This window comes from Euprymna scolopes, chromosome 16, assembly GCF_053919585.1.
Source record: "Euprymna scolopes isolate OS-2025 chromosome 16, ASM5391958v1, whole genome shotgun sequence".
Lineage (NCBI taxonomy): Eukaryota > Metazoa > Mollusca > Cephalopoda > Sepiida > Sepiolidae > Euprymna > Euprymna scolopes.
Genome location: NC_136497.1, coordinates 85,950,384 through 85,973,356, shown reverse-complemented (window position 1 = coordinate 85,973,356; position 22,973 = coordinate 85,950,384).

Below are 22,973 nucleotides of genomic sequence, written 5' to 3'. Positions count from 1 at the left end.
CTAGAAGATGAGGATAATAGTCTGCAAATAATTAAATAAAATAAATAATACAAATTCCTCATCTCAAAATAATTCCAAATTAAATCAATAATAGTAAATGTTCGTTCATTATGATTCCTGGCAGCACTTATCTCCTCCTTTGAACAGATACCACCCACCTAGAGTAGCCAAAAGTATAATTCCGGAAGAAGTTCATATTAGCTAGTATTGTTAAGTGAACACGGTTTACTATTTCAGCCTTCGTTGTGAGGAAAGTGCCAATGAATATAATTTATTTACTGAGAATGTTAATTTATTTTCATCGTTCATTCTTGAGGAGAGTGCGTGCTTATACCTCTCCTAACACACAAAGAGTTTAACATGGCATAGCCGCTTCCAAAGTGTATGATGATACCCCTTAGACAAATAACGTAATCTAGACGTTTTAAACATGGACTCATTATTTTGAAAACATTGTTTTCTATTTTGTATATTTTTAACTTTGTATCACATTTTTATATATAAATGAGTCACCACTAACTAAAGCTAAAAGGTAACTTGAGAATAAGCATAAATGAGATTAATTGGATAATGGAAATATACTATAAGAACATTTTAAACGATCGATAAAACGAAAGAAATCTGATTACCTAAGAGGGCGGTTGACAGGTATTAGAACTTCAAAGCGGCAATGTTGTAGTCTGTAAAAAAGCAGTCCCGAGACCACATGTTCCATAAGTTATTGGAAGGAAACTATGTTCATAGATACATATTAATAACATCAATTACTTTTCTCGGTAAATAAATTATATTTAGTCCAAATCTAATTCGGATTATTTAGCAACAGAAACATAAAAAACATCTGACCTTTTTATATATAATATTTAGAAAAAATAATGTGAGCAATTTGCATAACACGTGCGTGTGTGTTGAGATTTAGTAAGCCTAAAATGCCGACGTGATAATAAATGAAAATGTCTACGAAAGATGTCTGACCCTTAAACTGGATACAATTCAGCATCTGTCCGACAAACACTCAATTAATCTGTCTGTCACTCGCGGTAGTCATTTTCGTGACTCGCGCCAATTTCCGTTTGTCTACTGCGATTTCATCAATTTCCGCAGTTTTCCGTTAATCTCCGTCGACTTTCGTGTGTAAGTTACACTCTCCTCCTGCGCTTGACAATCTCGCCAGTCCAACCTAACCTTCTAAACCTAACCTTGATTCGACTGCCAAAGTAAACATCCACACTTTATTTAATAACTTTAACGCAGGCCTAAAAACAAAAACCGGAATTAGTAATAATAACAATAACAATAGAATTAACTTAAATAAGGACATTAATTGAATGGCTTCGTGACGGCAGTAAAGTAAAAAAGCAAGTTTGAGATCTGAAATTAAACCTGGCTCAAGGGTAGTTGCATTTGTATTTTTTGTTTCTTTTATTTTAGACGTGTCTTCACATTATGATGAGGTGTGTTACATGCTGGTCGCTCCTGTAGATCGGTCGGTCTGTCACAAACCAGTTAAAATAGGTTTTTTTATCGCTAAACGCTTATATTAAATGAACGCATCTCAATTTAGAAGCGTCTATGCATTTTAATAAGAAACGTTGCCCCTTTGTTTGTCTGTCACAAACAAGTTTGCAATATTAGTTTCATAAGCTTACGCTTAAGTTTGAAATAGCATTAGTGTTTGTTTCTTTTGTTAAAGTTTGAAATTAGTTTTTTCGTTAGTCAGTTACACTAATTTTTTAAACGATATGTTTTTGGTCTGTTCCGTTACCGTTTGAAGTAACAACTTTGTTAGACTGTTACGTTAACTTATGAAATCGTATTTTTATTGATATGTTATACAAAGTATGAAATAGTATTTCTGTTCGTTTATTACACAATATTCTGACATACTATTTGTATTGCCCCGTTACTTTATAGATTTAAATAATATTTTTATTTGTCTCTTGTGTTGAAGTTTGTATATTTGTTTGTTTGTTATATTAAAGTTTGAAGTATTACTTTACTTAGTCTGTTGCACTAAATTTTGTAACAGTAATTTTATTAGTCTGTTATACTAAATTTTTACATAGCATATTCATTTGTTTGTTATTTTAAAGTTATAAATAGTATTTTAGTTAGTTTTTTATACTAAATTTGGAAAACAGTATGTTCGTAAGTCAGTTAAATTAAAGTTTGAAATAGCATTTTAGTTAGTCTGTTACCCTAAATTTGGAATAGTGTTTTCACTGGTTTGTTACGCTGAAGCTTGAAATAGTATTTTCGTTAGTCTCTTATGCTAGAGTGTGAAATCGCATTTTCGTTGGCTTGTTACAATAAAGTTTGAAAAAGCATTCTGTTAATCTCTTATACTAAAGGTTGAAATAGTATTTTCGTTGAACTGTAAGGCTGGATGTTAAAATAGTATTTTCCTTAGTTTATGACGTCAAAATTCGAAATAACTTTTTCGTTGGTCTATTCCGTTAAAATTGAAATATTATTGTTCATGTTCTGATTCGCTAATGTTTGAAATAACATTTTCGCTAGTCTGTTATAGTTATGGCTCAAGTAACTGTTTTGTCTGTTAAGCTTAGGTTTGTAATGGCGTTTAAATTAGTCAGTCACACCTGAGTCTAACATGGCATTTTGTATTGCTAACCAAGAAAATCGAATGAACGTATCTTTTGAGTATCAATTGTTTTGTTTCGTTCTTTATCGCGGGATTAATTGAGTGTATGCGCATGTTTATATTATCTGACATCTGTCGGCTTTCTGTCAGCTTAAACTTAAGCCAAACACCCCAGATGAAAAGCATAGCAAAAATAAATAATTAAAAAAAAGATAAAATACAAGTTGTAGAGCGGTGTTGTCTATCGTTATTGATAGAATCTCCATAGGCGTGTGTTTACTATTTAATACTTTATTGTGTCAAAAGCTATCCTTTTTTAAAAAAAAAAAAATTTAAAGGGTACTAGACTTCGGGGACAAAAAAAAAACAGCTGATAAGATCTTCTTAAATAATCGATACACGTTTTGTGAAAATGACGACAAAAACAACGGTGGATGTTCTTTGGTGTTGTCCGGTGTATATATATATATATATATATATATATATATATATATATATATATATATATATATATACACCTACAGACACTAATGGTTCATGCTTTCGCAATCATCAGTGTAAGATGTGATATACTAGTAAAGTCGAACGGTGTTGCCTGGTCATAAAATATGCTTAAATATGATATTTTAATCATGCAGATTTGTATTTATTATTATTGTGCAAATTTTTTAATGATTATTATATTGTGCTCCCCTATTTAGAGGGTACCAAATTGGTAAAAGGGAAAATTATTCCCAACTCGCATTTAGGTCAAAATGGACTTTCGTATAAATAATTGAATTCATTCAAAAATATCGCTAACAAAAACAAATAAAAACATCTATATAAAAACCGCGATACATTTAGCAGTCGTGCGAGAGTAGCCGCGTGGTAGAGGTTTAGGTTTCTTATCATGAGGTCCTGATTTCGAATCTCACTAGATTCGGCCACTCTGACGAGTTGTAGACCGTGAAACACGTGTCAGTGGATAATTATATTTTAAAAATTATATATATGCCGCTCCCCATTTAGCGGGTACCAAATTGGTCAAATGGGGAAATTATTCCCAGCTCGCATTTAGGTAAAAATGCATTTTCGTATAAATAATTGAATTCATTAAAAAAGTATCGCTAAAAAAAACAAATAATATATATATATATATATATATATATATATATATATATATACTTAATTTACTCACATAAAATTAATATACGAAAGATAGATTTATGCGTAAACTTTTACTTCAAAGTGCTCAATACGTAGGTAGAGCTAGTTAGTAAGTTATAAAATGTATATGGCGATTAAGCTACACTGAATATTCGGCGTTTCATCCACTCTAGGATTCTTCAGGCTTATGCGCCTGAAGAATATTACAGTGGATGAAACGCGGAATATTTAGTGTAGCTTATCGCCGCCATATACATTTTATAATTTACTATATATATATATATATATATATATATATATATATATATATATATATATATATATATATATATATATATATATATAGAGAGAGAGAGAGAGAGAGAGAGAGAGTAATGATTTCAAAATAAAAAAAAAATGACTTCGGTGCTATCAGAACATTCAACGCTCCATCCATAATTATTATTTAGCCCTTCTGTTTACATCGTTATAGGCTAAGCTATTGCTAAATGGATAAAAAAAAGCTAAAAATGAAGCGACGTCAAAGTTAATCGATTTACTCTTGCTAATGTCACATAATTTTTTTAGCAGCAATTTTTTCCGTCTAACAACCAAATCGAACGTGTTCCCGAATAAATGTTTGAAGACGTGGAGAACTTGAATATAAACTTTTGCCAAAATGATTGGATCCAAAAACGGTTAGCATGCCATGAAACAAAACAACCAAACTAAACACTACGAATAAATAGTTGAAAATATTTAAACTTTCAAATATTTCAAGAATATCTAATGTACAATCTGGTCATTTTGGTAAAAGTGTTATGCTTCAAGTTCTTTGTATTTTCAAATATTTATTCATGTGTTGTTTAGTTTGCCTAGTTTGTAGAGAAAATTGCACTTTTTATTTTTGGCTTTACAGAATATGATAAGGAAGGGGAAAAAACAACCATAACACGTTTTTCCAAAATTACATGGATTCGACATTAAATAACCAAAAAGAGTTCATATGTCGTAAAACAAAACACTCAAATCAAATATCTCTCATAAGATAACCCTGGAAAATGCATTTTATAAATCAGTATGACTTTATCTAAGTACAGAATATTATAAAATAAACAGAAATATCTACAATTTCATGAAATGAGAGGTAATAATGTTAGCATTTACTTGCAAAATAAGCAGAAAAGTGTACGTTAAGTCTCACGAAAAATGCCAAATTATAAACTTTGAACAAACGTTTAAATCACTCAACAAAAAAGATGAATTCATTACTAAATCTAGACATTTAAATGAATAATCCATCTTATTAAGTTCTTGTTGAATTTTAACAATAGAAATACAGAAACAATTAGCAGTCATGAAAACGCATAAAACCTTCATTACAGACAAGTACGTCGGCTTTACTATGTAAACCTACTCTAGATAATAAGATAAACAAATAAAGTTAAATATGTAAATAAATAAAATAATTGTATAATAAAATCAATAATTTTCCAAATTATTAACGATCAACGTATATAAAAAAGATAGAAAAATAATTGTCGATTATCGAATAATTAATATAGAATATAAATAATAATATAATATATTATTAATATATAATATTAATATAGAATAATATTAATAGAATATATAACAATATTAATATATTAATATTAATAGAATATATAATATTAATATAGATTATAGAAAATAGAAAAATAATTGTCGATTATCAAATAATTAATATAGAATATAAATAATAATATAATATGTATATTACTTAATATATAATATTTATATAGAATAATATTAATAGAATATAGAATAATATTAATATATCAATATTAATAGAATATATAATAATAATATTAATATAGATTATAGAAAATAGAAAAATAATTGTCGATTATCGAATAATTAATATAGAATATAAATAATAATATAATATATTATTAATATATAATATTTATATAGAATAATATTAATAGAATATAGAATAATATTAATATATCAATATTAATAGAATATATAATAATAATATTAATATAGATTATAGAAAATAGAAAAATAATTGTCGATTATCGAATAATTAATATAGAATATAAATAATAATATAATATATTATTAATATATAATATTTATATAGAATAATATTAATAGAATATAGAATAATATTAATATATCAATATTAATAGAATATATAATAATAATATTAATATAGATTATAGAAAATAGAAAAATAATTGTCGATTATCGAATAATTAATATAGAATATAAATAATAATATATTATTAATTAATATAAAATATTAATATAGAATAATATTAATAGAACATATAATAATATTAATATAGAATATAAAAATATAAAAATAATTGTAGTGAATAAATCTACAATTAATACGTAAAGCATCAGTAATTAAATTAAAAAAAAAAACTAACAAAAAGCAAGTGACACCCTTTGTTTACTTTGATTTGGTTTGGTTGTTTTGTTTTATGGCATATAAAGCCTTTTCGGAATATTTAATGCACAGTCAGGTCATTTTGGTAAATGTGTTATGTTCCAAGTTCTTTGTATTTTCAAATATTTATCCATGGTATTTCGCTTGCCCATGTAGTTGAGGAAATTGCTTCTTTTTTATGGTGGGGGGCATTGCTGCATATGATTACCTTTTGCAAAGAGAAAGAAAAACAATAACATCAATGCTTGGTGCATTTTAGATGAGAAAGCCAATATCTTCAGACAGTCTAATCTGATAGCACCTACATTACTTAGTACAAATAGAAATTAACAAATGAAACAGAAATAACAAATAAAACAGAAATAACAAATAAAACAGAAATAACATAAAATGATATTTTATCAGCACACATAATTTATATAAGTAAAACAGATGTATGTATGTATGTATGTATGTATGTTCATTCATTCGCCCTTTGTAAGGGCGAATGAACTCTTTTCTGGGTCATCTTGTATATTGGGCTGGAGAGGGCTCCCGTAAGCCGTGGTGAAGGCAACCTTTCTAGGAGAAGCAAATCTCTGATTTAAAAAACCATAAAGCGGAAGACCAGTACCCGCATTAAGCTGGTCTGCAGTTTAATTTGTTGCTGGCTATCTTGCTCTTGCTTGTTGCTGGATCTCAACATTTTGAACCGAGAGAGAGAGAGACTTAGCTGTCGTACAAAGCTAAGACTCTGTAACATCATATTTGTATAGATACTCCCTCAGGAATTTGGGCTCATGGATTTTAAATGTCTGAGGGAGTGGCACTCATCTGACAAGACGTTGCAATCATCAATCATCATTTATGTATGTATGTATGTATGTATGTATGTATGGTTTTGAAACGTGGGTCCTCTACAGACGTCACGAAAAAAACAACTAAACCACTTCCATATTCGATGTCTTCGGAACATCTTAAACATTCGCTGGCAAGACAAGATCCCAAACACTGATGTTCTCGAGAGGTCTAAGCTCCCAAGCGTCATCACTACGATCCGCAAAGCGCAAACCCGCTGGGTAGGCCACGTGTATCGGATGACAGACTCGCGCATACCAAAACAACTGCTCTATGGCGAACTCCGGTGCGGAATGAGAAGAGCTGGTGGACAGCGCAAACGGTTCAAAGACACTTTGATGTCCTATATGAAAGACTTCAACATTGACGTGAACTCATGGGAAAGCAGTGTTTCCGACAGGCCAACCTGGCGCCGCTTGGTACACGAGGGCTCTCTGCTCGCGGAGGCAAGACGAACTGAATCTGCAAAAGAGAAGCGCGCTGCGCGAAAAGCCCGAGATGCTGAAGTGGCCGTCTTCAGCCACTGGTGTCCAACATGTTGCAGACACACAACTAGTTGTCTATGGTCATAATCGACTCCGATTGACGAACACACACACATGTATGTATGTATGCATGCATGTATATATGTCTGTATGTATGTCAGTAAATATTTCATTTAAACTTGACAAGATATTTTTACTTCTTTCTGTGCATGTCCAAATTCAATTAATTTCTTCAAATCGTTTAATATTAAACCATTCTCACCTATCTCTCGATAAGCACATCGTTAGAAGATGCGCCTAGACCGCTAAACGTTTTGGTTTCGATACCAGCTAATGGCACCTAATTTTTTTTTTTTTTTTTGACATTACTACTGTATATTAGGTACAATATAACATTCTACGGGAAAATTGCTCTGTAATAATAAAGATAAAGTCTGCCTGAATTAAAATATATCTAAGCCCGCTAGTGAACATAATAAAGCAAACCAATTACTGGTGTTGTTCAGCATGGCTTTCGCCGTTTCGTTCAGTTGTTCGTCTCTTAATTGTTGTGAGTTGTCGATTTATAGATAATTCGAATGCGACTAAAGCCATTACATTTGACGTTTCTAACGTGTTCAACTGAGTATGTCATTCTGGTATTCTGCACAAACTTCAAGCTTATTATATTACTGGTAAGATATATAGTATTAGTGTCTTTCTTTCCTGATCGAAGGTGTCGATTTAGATAGTGTCTCCCTGTTGCTGCTGGGTTCGGGATATGACCTTAAACTATATCCGATGGTGAGGTCCCAGCTTGCGGTCTTTAGGGAGTGTGGAGCCACCCTTTAATTTCCATTGCTCCCAGGTCCACTCTGACCCGGACTGGTAGTACCTGTTAGGGTCCCAACAAAAGGTTGAATAGAAACCGACTTAAAATATATATATATATATATATATATATATATATATATATATATATATATATATATATAGTCTATTAAAAATTGTTCTTCAAAATCACTGGATTCGGCATTAAATAACCTGAAAAGGGTTGATATGCCATAAAACAAAAACAACCAACCAACCAACCAATCCTGTTGCTGCTAGTGTTCTCGGGACTCTATTCTAAGTGAAACCTTGTTTCTTCGCAACATCAATTATCTACAGAAGATTAACATCTATCAACACTGTCTACTTTCGTTTTATTTTCTCGGCGATGACACTGGAATCAGTTGGAATACGCAACCAATCTGGGAATTAAATTTAGTTGCGGATTAGGGTTTGTTCAGTTTAATCCTTTTAAGACCTAGCTTTTGCCTTTGTCTATCTGGGACTGTCATGAGTGTCACTGTTTTGAGGAGGAAATCGACTAAGTGTTCGTTTGAGCTCCAATCTATGGTCTCTCCCTTGGCCTGACTTTCACGAAAAGTACTCGTCTAGCTGAAATCACTATCAATAACTTCCCACACTCTTTATCTCTGCCTAAATCTAAACGTAGATTTCATGAACAAAGCTTCTTTCTTAGAATTACATGCTTTTGGAACTCTGTTCCGTTTTCATGCTTTCCAACTGACTACAACATGGTTGTCTTCGGGTCCAACGTGAACAAATTCTTGATGAGCCACCTCCTTAACTGATCCAATTTACCAAATTTTCACTACTACGGTGACTGACATGTTCCCATTGACCACTATGCACTCATTAACCCTTATCCTCGAGCGACCTCCAGGCCTTGATAAGTAGTGACTCCTTTGTAGAAGAAAATTGTTTTGTCTTTAGTTCTCATCAATTTGCTGCCCAGCTTTATCTTTATAATAATCTTCCTATTTTAGAAGCTCTTTTTAAGAACTGTAGACGTGGAAGTCTTTTCCTGCTGACTGATTTTTTTCCAATTCATAGAACATTGGTCTTTACAATATTTTGATTTTGTGTTAATAATCTTTTTTGTTTGTTTTTGTTTGTTTTTGTTTTTTTGTTTGTTTTTGTTTTTTCGTTTGTCTAGGGCGACTTCTGTTATGAAATAAAAATGAAGTTGATGTATAAAAATAGCAGTAAGCAAAACAAATAAAATGCCAAACATAAGTGCACATAAGTAAAGCCATTGGCTACAAAATGGGGTGTATTTTATTTAAAATTATTGCAATTGTCTGGGGAATGCGGACCAGAATGATAACATGGGATAAAAGGAAAGGAAAATTGAAAAACAAAAGAGAAACAAAAAGAGTGAAAAGTCTAAAAAGTATAATTAAATCTGATACAATTAAGTTCATCAAAGTTCATCACACACTTATACGTCAAAACGCAAAAAAAAAAGCATAAGGGTGTAGCGACTGATGGAATGTATCTAATAACCCTAACTTAATTTTCAGTCTGACTTATACACAAAATATACACAAAATATACACAAAATATACAAAATTGCTCATATGCATCACACTTATATACATACAGGTTATAGTGCCAATTACAATTTTTCATTTGTGGGCTAAGGGGAAAGAAATGAAAGGTTACGATAATGGATGCATTCTATAGTAAAAGACTAACTAAAATATCTCAAATTAAAGAAGAAAAGAATGAAAATGTTAAAAAAATCTAACGAAAAGAATTTAGTTTTAAAAAATGTTTAGTTATATGAAAAATAAAAATAATATATGAAAATAAAAAACTAAAACTTACAAAATATTATTGTTATTATTATTATTATTAATATTTTTATTATTATTGTTATTATTATTATTATTATTATTATTATTATTATCATCATCATCATCATCATCAAAATATGTTATAAAGAAAGCTATTTGGAGCAAAAAGCTGATGGTATTTTCATTTTTTTAAAAAACTGGCGGCAATGAAACAGTAATACGACGCCGATTATTACAATATTTACCTCTGACAATAGTTGTAGAATTTTTTACGAGATGTTTATTGCTTCGTCTTCGACTGTGTAATCATCTTCTTTTACCTAAAACTTAAACACGGGATGTTTAAGTGACACACTATTAGATCGTCTTCGATTTTGTATTTTTCTTTGACGTTTTTTTTTTTTTCGTCTTTCATTTTCTATTCTTCCACTGCTTCTATTATTATTCTTCATCGCCCGTACCTAAAAAAAAGACGTTGTTTTGCAAGGACTGGCAGACCTATGGATTTTTTTCTTCTTTTTCTTCTTCTTCTTCTTCTTCTTCTTCTCCTTCTACATTAAACACGCTATTGATACGACGTTGTAATCTTTTTTTCTGTATGTTTCTTCTTCGCCGTCGTTTTTGTCGCCTTCTCCGTCTCCGACGTATTATTCTTCCACTACCCAGATTAAGTCATTCTCCATTAACCTTACGTAAATAAAGACCCCGTTCGTTTTAATGAGCGGCAGACCTCTGACTTTCTAATCGTTTTCTGACATTTCTTTCTTTTTTCTTTCTTTCTTCTTCTTTTTCTTGTTTTACGTCTTCTTCTGTTACTTTTGCTTCTTCTGCGCAATAGCCATATTACCGAATTTTTAATAGACACGTTATTGATTGAATGAATAGTCTTTTCTCAGAGTATACGTTTAGACTCGACTGTTCAAATGCTTTATAATTCATTTCGATTTTTCCGTAATGTACTATCAGAAAAGTTTTGGGGTTTACCGCCATAGCTTGCGTAAGTTTTCACCTTCATAAACGGAACGTAATTGGGCGTATTAAGTAATATTTTCCAAAAAAAAAACAAATATAAATAATAGTTTTCAGAGACAAATTGTGCATAAAAAAACATGCCGGATCGCATACAGACTCTTACCATTTTATACATGGGTATTTTTACAGAATGCTGACCGTGCTGAAATATTAACCTTATTATTTATTGACCCAGTTGTGAACATGTGAAGCACCTAATAATTATAGTATACAGTATAAATTTGCATGAACATAATATGTAAAATATGGTACTGTCTGTATTCTGCATAGTTACAAAACACATGTTGCGATATAACATCTATATTAACGGAGCAAACAGCACATCACCCGTACGTAATCAAAGACGGCCATCGCCAACAATTGACGACCGTAACAAAGAGCTGTTCAGGCAACCAGTGCCCGTAAGAGACCGTTTTATTTCAGCAATAAATGACAATGCCCGCCAGTGCCGTCAACTGATAGAGAACCACCTAAATAGGTCACTATTACCAGTTACTGCAGATAACGGTCATAATTGCCATAAGATAAATGTGTCCGCCACTGGATGACAGTGATTGATTAGGTGTATCAGATTTGGTTGGTTGTTTTTGTTTTACGGCATATCAACCCTTTTCGGGTTATTTAATGCCAAATTCAGTGATTTTAAGAAATTTTTTAAATAGAATATATTTGTTGTTTTGAAGTCGGTTTCTATTTAACCCATAGTTGGGACCCTAACAGGTACTACCACTCCGGTTCAGAGTGAACCTGGGAGCAATGGTAATTTAAAGGTGGCTCCACACTCCCCAAAGCTCGCAAGCTGGGGCCTCACCACTGAATATAGTTTAAGGTCATATCCAGGACCAGGTATATCAGAATTTTGGGGGAAACTTTTGACACGCCTAACAGAAAACTGCGAATAAAATATAAAAAACTCGTAATTTCTCTTTTTAAAGTGGGTTGTTTATTTTCTTTACGGAATATGCTTCCAAAATAAACTATTTAAGTTGTTTAAAAAATAATAGAAATATTATTTTTTATTTTTTTAACAAACAGTGTTTACAAGGTGCCTGCGTGCATTCAGGCAGCCATTTTTTTACGTAATGGAATCAATTGAATTTTACGAGTTAAATATTTTTAAATTTTTAAACTTTAAAAATCTATCAAAAGTTTTCTATTGGTTCAATTTTTACGACATTTTCAGGGTCAATGGGAAATTTTATTCTCTTTCTAATAAATATAATATTTTGACAAACGAAATCCCCCATTTTGAAATGTATTTGAATTTAAATAATTAATTTATGCACAAAAGTTTTATATATCACAAATTGAAGATAAAAGATCAATAAATATAATATTCAAATTTAAAACAAAAAAATAATAGTTATTTGCAAATTTACCTGGTTTTTTTTTTTCGAAAACCACGTTGATTTTTTAATTGGAAGTCTATGTTCTGCTTATATTGTTCAGTAAGTAATGGACGATGACGACAATTTTTTCTATTTCATTCAATGTTTCTTTAGATATTTAAAAAAAAATCCTTCGATAAAGAAGAGTGAAAATATAATAAATCAAAAATTTATGTATTTCTTTGAGAAAAGAAAAAAAATTCATCAAGTGTTTTTTTTTTAAGGTAAAATCTTATAAGTAAAATTTTACTATTTTAAACTATGAGAACACATATTTCTTCTGGCAAAAGGCTAGACGACTAACGCGAACGTGTGGTTTTTACTGCCTTCTGCCCATCCGTAAGTAAACAACAACAAACTGCGACTTCCGGTTTTTCACTAAAGATGTAAAAATCGTTGCGTCATGGCGCTTTTTTTTTAAACCGTCGTTTAAAAAATTATTTTATTTAAAAAATAAATGGAATTTAAAATATAAATATGGATAAATTCTGAACAATGAAGAATGAACATTCAATAGTGTTTTTTTTTTATGGGTAAGTGATTTTTTCGAATTTATATCGATTTTTTTTTTAACCGAAGTAAGTAAAATTTAGGTGATTTTCTTCAAATCTTTTTTAAAGTAAACCGATTTATAAAAGCAAATATTGCATAATTTGGTCTTAAAACTGTTATTCTTTTAAAATTTGATCTTTGCTCCTTTAATTAAAAAAAATTAGGGTTTGAATTACATTTTTCAAGTAATTATAAGCTTGTAAATATAGGAGGTCGAATTATTCAATTTTTTTCACGCATTCTTAGAACCGGTTTCTGACACTGCTAGTGATTGATACTGATCGCCATGCGCCGACAGTGATAGTTATTAGGACAAATAACTGCCCAGAAAAGAACACAAATCAGCAATATCCATTAGTGTCACTAATGACAACTGGTGTATTCTGCTAGCTCCCACTGCCAGACAATGCAAGACATCGGATATCAGAGGTTTCCATTTAGGCCACTACCACCAGTGCCCGCGGTTTTCTTGAGTCGACAATGGTTACCACTAACAACCACCGCCATCTATCTTTGTTTTGTGCTAATATTTTAAGTTGTTTATCCATCGTCAATAATTACTCACATATAATAATGCACTATATAATCAAAGGTTATTTCGTTTTCAGGGAGAGGCGGTTCACTGTAGATGTTCTGGTTCTGTATCATATTTCCACCAGGCAATGCCGTTACATGGGTCTTGCTAGTTTAAATATTCCGTTTGCGCTGACGATGGCAAAAGAGCTGCAATCTTGTTACATAGATACAGTTTTTTAGCATTTTACTATGCCTTATTTTTGTCGGAAAATATTTCCATATAATTTAATTATTTCTATATTTTGTTAATTGTTTATATTGCTTAGACCTTATTTTGCAACATCTGAAGAGCCACACTTAGCTGTTTTTGTTGTTATTTTCATAGATTGAACGTCTTAATTTTTTTCCATGATATATCAGAAAAGCGTACCATAAAAGAAAACGCGAAACAAAATAGTTTTCTTTTTAACTTGTATTGATGTCCATAGTGTTATATATCCATTTATATCGAAAGATGAACAAGGACGCGTCCTCGTTGCTTGTCAAGTTTGCTGAAAATTTTAACAAGCTAGTTGTTTTATAAAAGAATTCTATTTTTTTACTCAGCAACAACCCAATATCTTCATTCAAAACATCCACTTATCCGAACAGATAGTCCTCTAGACGATCGAGTTGCGAGCTTAGCTTGATGCAGTTGATTTTATAACCGCACAGAACAGCCATGATACAGCGGAATTGTTGATGTCTAAAAGATGGTCCATTTGATTAAACACATAACATTCGTGATTGAAGTAACAAACTGCAACTAGCATATAAGAATGCAATGCTTTTGTGTAAACAAATGGAGTTTCCGATGTTTGACAACGTTTATCATTGTGATTTCACATTTTGTAGTAGCTCCAAATTGAGGCAGTTTCCTGTGTAACCGTACTGAATAACAGTGATACGGCGAAACAATCTATCTATGGATGACTGTACATATGTGAGTGTGTATTTATTTTTCTCATAAATGCGGTATTATGAAAGTCTTATCTCTCCACCGAAAAAATGTGCATCGGCGATTTCCAGAATTTTAGTAATTGTGAATACGGGTTTATAGATTCGTGTGTCTTCGGGAACGAATGATCGATGAAAACGTCCTAAATTTAAAAGTTTTGCCGATCAAGCTGTTCATCCATGTCGTCGTACCAGTTTCTGTTAGAGAATTTAAAGTAGAACACACAATAACATACGCAATTTGTAAATATAGGTATATCTTTTCGTTTGCAAATAGAGAGTGGTCTTTTGTAGTGAAAATTTACTGGCAAAGCTCTTGTTTGTCAATCATTTTTCCTTCTTCGAACAATTCCATCTCCAAATAACAACGTTTTTGTTTTGCCACTTGGTGTTTATTTCTGAATTCAATTCCCGTCATCACTGTGCTCTGCTTTTAAAAGCAGGAGTGTCTCCTTATATGCAAATCATGTACCAACATATTATCCTTGTCCCAATCATGCGCCTTACAGAGCTAACTAATGATCGCCGGACACAGTGGACTCTTTGACTTTCAGCTTTTCTAAACATTTATTTTTATTCAGCTTTCTTTCTAACCTACTTTTCTCCTGTATATTATTTTAATTGGAATTCATTAAGATGAGTATTATTCATTAATTCTGTTTATTGCGGACTATTATCCTCATCTTTTCTTAGTCGTTTCAAGACGTTTCGGTCAACTATTCCTTTGTCCTTCGGCAGGTGGTAATCGTGACGGATAGGAACTCTTGGGTAGGATTGAAACCGCTATCTTCAGACAATTCTCACCTGGAACCGTAGAAATTCAACCTCTCTATCAACTGCGCCACGATGGTAGCAATAAATAAATAAGCAAATAGATAAACAGTTATAATAGTAGAAAATAAAACATAGGTGAAAAACATCCAAATAAAACTAGGTCACTTCCCAACATATGAAAGGAGAAACCCATCCCCGCCAAATAAGAACAAAGAAAAGGGTGAATTAGAAGTCAAGTAAACTATTGCCCGATAAATGCGCGCCCATTGGCAACGATAAATGGTTGTGTGAACAACAAAAAAATGAGATTGGCTGCCTAGCAAACCCAGTACCACCAGAATAAACAAAAATTCCTCGGAGCAACATAAATTCCATACAATAGCTTTACAAATTATCACGGGGATGAAACGCAGAAAATGCTGTGTAGCTTTATCGTCATATATATTTTATAAAACTATATATATATATATATATATATATATATATATATATATATATATATATGAACAAATGATTAATAAAACATGTTAAAAAACATCTTGAAAAAGAGTTAAAAACATATTTAATTTTAAAAAGGAAGCACAAGATAAGTGGGTTGTCCTTAATCCGCGGAGTTTCGAAAAAATACTCTCCTTCTCATCAGAATTACTTGATTCTTCCGGCCTTGGCAGACGTGTTTTAAATATTCTCTCCCGTGTTTTTTCTGTGCACATTTGAACTTTTTTTTAATGATTTTGAACTCATTCCATTTGTCATTTTTTTCAAGGAATTCTGCCTTTTGGATCATTTTGGACCATCTTCCAGTTATGCGATTCCTTTGGAACTTACCTGTTGGATTGGAAGTTTTTAATTCGACCGTGTTTGGATTTTACCATTCTTGGATTTTTTACCCTTCACCGGACTATCCCGTCATGTGAAATCTTTTTATTATTTTTCCTTTTACCTCCTATTCCCCTTACCTCACCCTTTTTTAACCAAGTAAGATCTGTGACTTACTTGTCGTTTCATTAAATACTTTTACATGCAAAATCCGATCCTGCATTTTGCTAATTCCTGCCCTCTGATGAGTAGGAGAGTATTTCTTCGAAACTCCGCGGATTAAGGACTATCCACTTATCTTATGCTTCCTTTTTAAAATTAAATATGTTTTAACTCGTTTTCAAGATGTTTTTTAACATGTTTTACTAATCATTTGTTCATATTATAAGCTCTATTTCTTTTTCGATTTTATTGAGCTTTTACATCTGGTTGAGATTACTTTGCTTGTAAATATTAACTCTTTAATATGTATAATATATTTTAAGTTTACCATTTTGATTAACTTATTGTAATTTTTATTTCTTATCTCTCTCTCTCTCTCTCTCTCTATATATATATATATATATATATATATATATATATATATATATATATATAAAGCTGAACGTGTGTGTGTGTGTGTGGTCATGAATAGGCTCCTATATGGTTGACTATTTTAAAAACCGATTACATATAATGATAGAAGATGTATCGAGGATCAGGAATGAGTATGTTTGATCTGGCATAATGATGATTCATTAAAATTGTGGGGTCTGCGTTCGCGCCTGACCCACAAAGTATGCAAATAAAAAAATGAAAAAAAAACTTTCCATGATATTGGTATAGATGTACATAAGAATACTTTGATAAGTATGTTTTAACTTAAATAGGGATGGTATAATAAAATTGTGGGGTCTGTGTTCGCGCCTGGCCTCCATAGAATGGAAATAGGCACAAATTTTAATAAAGACTTTTCATATCTATCTGCGTAAGTATACTTTGATAATTATATTTCAGTTTTGAAGAAATATGATATAATAAAATTATTGGGTGTTCGTTCGCGCCTGACCGCATAGGATGGAAATATGTCACAAAGTTTAACAAGGTTTTTTTTTAATATAGAGCCACAAAATATTGTGATAAGTGTTTCAATGTGAACAGGTATGGTATAATAAATTATGGGAGATATCTATTTTATTTTTACTTTCATCATATTTTGCTTTGGTTTTGATACCCCCAAATTCGAAGCTATCTCTTTACAACTCTTCCTTTTCATAACCTATCATAAATCAGTCAAATTTCTGTAGGCCGTTTTTGGACCCAGTCAACGACGGGTACTTTTGCTAGTATATATATATATATATATATATATATATATATATATATATTTACTATATTATATTTACTATATCATATATATATATAATTATTTACTATAACGATTATTAAATACCTACAGACACTAGTGTTTCATCCTTTCGGAAATAATCAGTGCAGGGGGTCACAATCTCAAGACGTAATTTTGCAAAAACGTAGAATACCTGTCCAGAATGATTAAAAATATTTCTCCGAACAGAACAGTATTATTCCACTTTTATGTCCCTCGTACGAAGCTTCAAATCAAAATATATTAATATTTTTCGAACTCTTATTCAAATTTATTTAAAAATTTATTATATCAAAATCAAAGAATTACACTTAAAAATGCCTTTAGAAGAAATGTAAAAATGGCGATATCTTACTAAACTGGTATCCAACGACTATGGATATACTTCAATGCAAATCTGTAATATTTCAAATGTGGTGCTGATATCATGCCCATTTAACTCCTTTAACAGAAAATGGGTGACTGATGTATGTTGTTTATAAGTTTATAGAACACATCTGACTTTTAATAAAAGGCTCCCACTCATTTTTGCTTCCTCTAGAACTAAATTAAACGAAATATACCGAAACTAACAACCCATTATATCTAATCGCTGCCTTTCAAAATTCATAATGATCGGTTAATTAGTTTAAAGTGAATTTTATAAATTCTATAAATATATATACATATACTTAGCTTTATATTAATACATATTCAATAATTTAGGAGCTCCATAATATTTTATCATTAAAAATACGCGTATATTTGAGTATACATATATATTTTGCTAATAAAAATATGAATAAATTACAATAGAAAAATGCGAGCATGAAAAGTAATATGGTTAAGCTTAAACGTGGAAAAGTAAAGGACTAGTTGTTAAAAATGGAAAAGAAAAGTACAAGATATTCTAGTAAGAAATATAATAAATTTATAAGTTAAAATATTGCAGTATTAAGAGTTCATTATGTAATGTTATAAATTGATTTTTTTTTAAATTCTTAATGCTGCAATATTTTAAGTTAAAACATTCACTATATTTTGTATTAGATTATCTTTTCCTTTTCTTTTTTATGTTTATGCTTAACCATATTACTTTTCATGCTCACATTTTTCTATTGTAATGCATGATTTCAGATTAATTTTGGCCCCATAAACATAACATACACATATCTAATAATACTTGTCTGCTTTCAATAAAATCCCCCTAATTATCTCCCTTTCATGCTTTCATTCTCTCTGTTTCACTTGTTAGTTTTCTTTTCGCGTAGCAAGTCGTTGAAGCGACGTGGTTGCTATGGAAACCAGTCATAAAATCGTCGCTCACCTCCTTACGTTTTTTACGATTACATCATAACTATTGTTTTACTGAAGGAAAATTGAAAAAAAAATCACAATATAGCTGAGAAGGTGATCTATAAACTAATAAGTGTTTGAAATTCAATCGAAAATGGGTGAGCGGGGGAACTTTAAAGCAGTTCTAACTGACTAAAACTGCCACATAACCATATATTCAAACACTACCATTTTTAAATGATAATATTTGAACTGAACAGAATAATTAACCGACGGCTCAGTTATCTTCAGCGATTGTACGAGGTCATATCTTGTAAGATGCAAGCTGTAATTACTCCCAGTGACGGTCCCACCACATATTAAAAAATAAACATTAAGCATTGATTTAATCACTGTTGAACATTACATAGTAGCTTTTAACTAATAACTTAACACTGTCCGTAGATTAATCGATTAAGACGCAAAATATAAATGCATTTTAAAAGCTAGAACAAAGTACAAATATTCGATTACTACGTTCCATTTACCACAAAACGTCGAATTTCCACCGATATTTTTATTATCCAGCTTACGATAAGATCATCATCATCATCATCATCATCATCATCATCATCACTATCGTCGTCGTCACCGTCGTCGTCATATTTCTTTTTGTAAAGGGGCGACCATTATCTGGCAGCCTGCAAATCTCGTACTCAAAGTTTGGCAATATTGACGACTGATTTTCTTCAAATTTCTCTCTCTATGATTCTTATTCATGGCTTGCATCCAAGTTTTCTTGGCCGTCCTAATTTTTTCCCGACCTTCCCTCCTAAACAGTTATGAATTTTCTTATCTAAGCTCCTCTCAACGTGACAAAACCAACGTAGCCGACTGATTGTCAGAAGTTAGTCAAGCTTTGATACGTTCAGCCAAAAATCTATCAGAACTGATATGTCGGTTTGTGATTTGATTTGACATTGCATGTCCATCTGACCATTGCGTTGATGATAGGCGAGAAAAGGTGTGATGTCTACCAGAAACTCTTGTAATACATCACACGAAATATATTTTTAGATTTACTCAATATGTCTACAGTGCTGTTAGTTAAGGAGGTGTTGACCAGATATATGATAGTGGAATCTATTCTTTCAACAAAACTTTTCTCACACAAGAGATATATCGATATATTCATGGTAATTGCTCGTCTGAGCTTCAATTTATGACCCCTGTGAAAGATTCACGGTAAAAACTCGCCTAGCTACAACCACACACAGCAATTTCCCTTACTGTCTATATGTGCCTAAAACTAAACCAAAATTCCGTTAATAAATCTTCTTTTCTAGAGCTTCCTGTCTACGGAACTTAATACCGCGAAGTTACTTTGCATCTGATTATATCACGGTCAGTTTCAAGTCCAATATAAACAAGTTTTGTAAGCCTTCTTCTGAAAAATAATTAAATTCTACCCAATTTTCTCAATCAGCGATCATCACGATGTACCCTTATCTGACACTCGTTACGACACCTTTATCCTTGAGTGGCATCTGGACTTTGATAAGTGGCGACTTTTTAGAAAAGAGAATAAAACAACAGTCTAAGTAGTTTCCGGGAGATATAAAGAAAACATTACAGATGTGTTTCTATTTTGATATAGCCCAGACTGTTTCAAAAGTAGCAATAAATGTCGGATATTTATGAGAAAAATAATGAGTTTTGATGGCTGGTGACCGAGAGATAATAGAATATATAAGCCAATAAATAATTTTTCGTCTTTAGTGACTTAAATTGCTTTGACCGGAAGTAAGGTTTTGTTACAAGCTTCACAAATGTAATCTGCATTTACTTTTTTTAAATTCATGATTTTATAAGGTATGTATCACCAAAATCACATAATCTTATTCTATCTCTATTTTAGAATTAGCATCGATAACTTCATAAGATACAGACTGGGATTGGCAAAGAATCAACTTATCCTAATAGAAACAATCGCTCGCTAATAAAAAAAAAAGACGGTTCTTGTCAGCAAAGTCTGCGCTATTTCGGAAATGGCCCTTTCTTCGTTAATTTCGATATGATGTTGGTCTTGTGCAGTTTTAGGAGGTCCACCTTCCCAGATTTTGCTTTCTCTGTTTCAAAATGGGAACGCCGACGAGGTTGTCCAGACATTTTTTCATGTTAGTGTGCGTCTTCTCGGAGACGCTGATTCATTAATCTCACTTTCCGACCCTTGTGTCACATTTCTCATTGTCTAAGAGAAATGTGCACTTACCAATGTCGCCATTACTTCGATGACGTGCCGAATCCAACAAGCAAAAACAGCACGTACAACTAAAGCAGAAGATGCCTCAAAAAACCTCTACACATGCCCAACTGAAGAATCTTTAACGATTATTACGACTGCTGCTCATGCTAAAGTTACCGTCAGCGAAAATATAAAACATTTGCTCATAAAACATTATGAACGTGTCATTATATATGTACCTGTCTATCTATGTATATACCCCCAGTTGTTAAAAATTATTACACTTTACATTTTTATGATATTTCATATGACATACATTTATTAAGGTCTCATGTATGGTCTGAAAAGAAGCTGGAATCTTAGAAAGATATCAAGCATACCAGTTATTATAGATACCACCGGGCTTATGAAGAAGAACCTGAAGTCCTACCTACCAAATATTCCTGGTGAACCAAGTGCAAAAGAGATCCAGACAATTGCACTTAAGGGAACAACGAGGATACTAAAAAGTGCTCTCGGCTGGTTTAAATAAATGAATAAAAGCCGCGCAATGTTGGCAGCTGGTTTGACTGCCTCATACTCAACGGTACAATCTTCAAAGGAAGAAAATAAAAAAAAATAATAAGTAAAACTTCATAGGTTTAAGCTCAATAAATATTATCTAGCCTTTTCAGCTCGTTCAAAACGGGCAAACATTAATGAATGCGTACTTTATGTCAAACTTCTAGAGTAAATGTGGTACTGAGGTAACTAATCTCTATTAATCCCTATAAATAGCAAACTGTGAACCAAACGGATACCATAATATTAGTTCGCTGAATCTTACCAAAAATAAGTCCCATACCAAATTTACATTAAAACGGTTAAATAGTTTTCGAGAACATGTCTTGAATCAAATGTGGTATTGTAGTAACTAATCTTTATTAACTCCTTTTAATCCTTAATTGTGCATAATGCTTAGATCGCTGCACATCGGCATAACAAAAGTTCATACAAACTTTCAGTCAAATTGGTAAAGTAGTTTTCAAGAAAAAGTAGAACGGACAGACAGACAAACACAAGGACTTATAGACATATTATATAGATATTTAATTCCAAGGCATGTATAAGTTAAGAATGTAATGCAGATTGCAACAACTATATCTTTATTATATCAGTGAAGAGGTTCATTAATTAGGATCGTTTCATTATTCGTTCATATGCAGAATTTTGCGAACATATCCTAATTTTTTTTTAAATTATGATTCGCCAGAAGTAAAATAAACAGAACAGCATTCAAACAAACTTTTGAAAAAACTTACGCTTGCAAATACTTCGGCATATGCATCATTTGTAATATATATACATACATACATACATACATATATATATATATATATAGAGAGAGAGAGAGAGCGAGAGAGAGAGAGAGAGATAGTGCGTCTTTAATCCAAGCCAAATCAAAACAATAAACCTATCTTTCCCTACATACCTCTCTAAAAACAAACCTATCTCTTCCTCGTCCAAATAAAAATATAGTATGATAAACGAGAAACTCAGAGAAAGTAACTCTCGTTAAAATAATCTGAGTTATTTCCCCTTATTTTTACAAAGGAGTCACCACTTATCAAAGTCCGGGGACCATTCGAGGATCAGGGTGATTAAGTATACAGTAGTCAATGGGATAATATGTTAGTAGTGGAAATGGGATAATCGTTAGTAGTGGAAATCTGGTAAATGGGATTACTAAATTACTAAAGGGGGCAACACATCAAGAACTTTTTTAAAGACGGCCATAATCTAGTCAGCTGGCTAGCAGGGAAACAGAAGAGAGTTCCACAGACGTGCAGTTATAAAAGAAGAAGCTTTGTTCATAGAATTTACGTTTAGGTTTAGGTACAGATAAAGACTGGGGGAAATTATTGATATT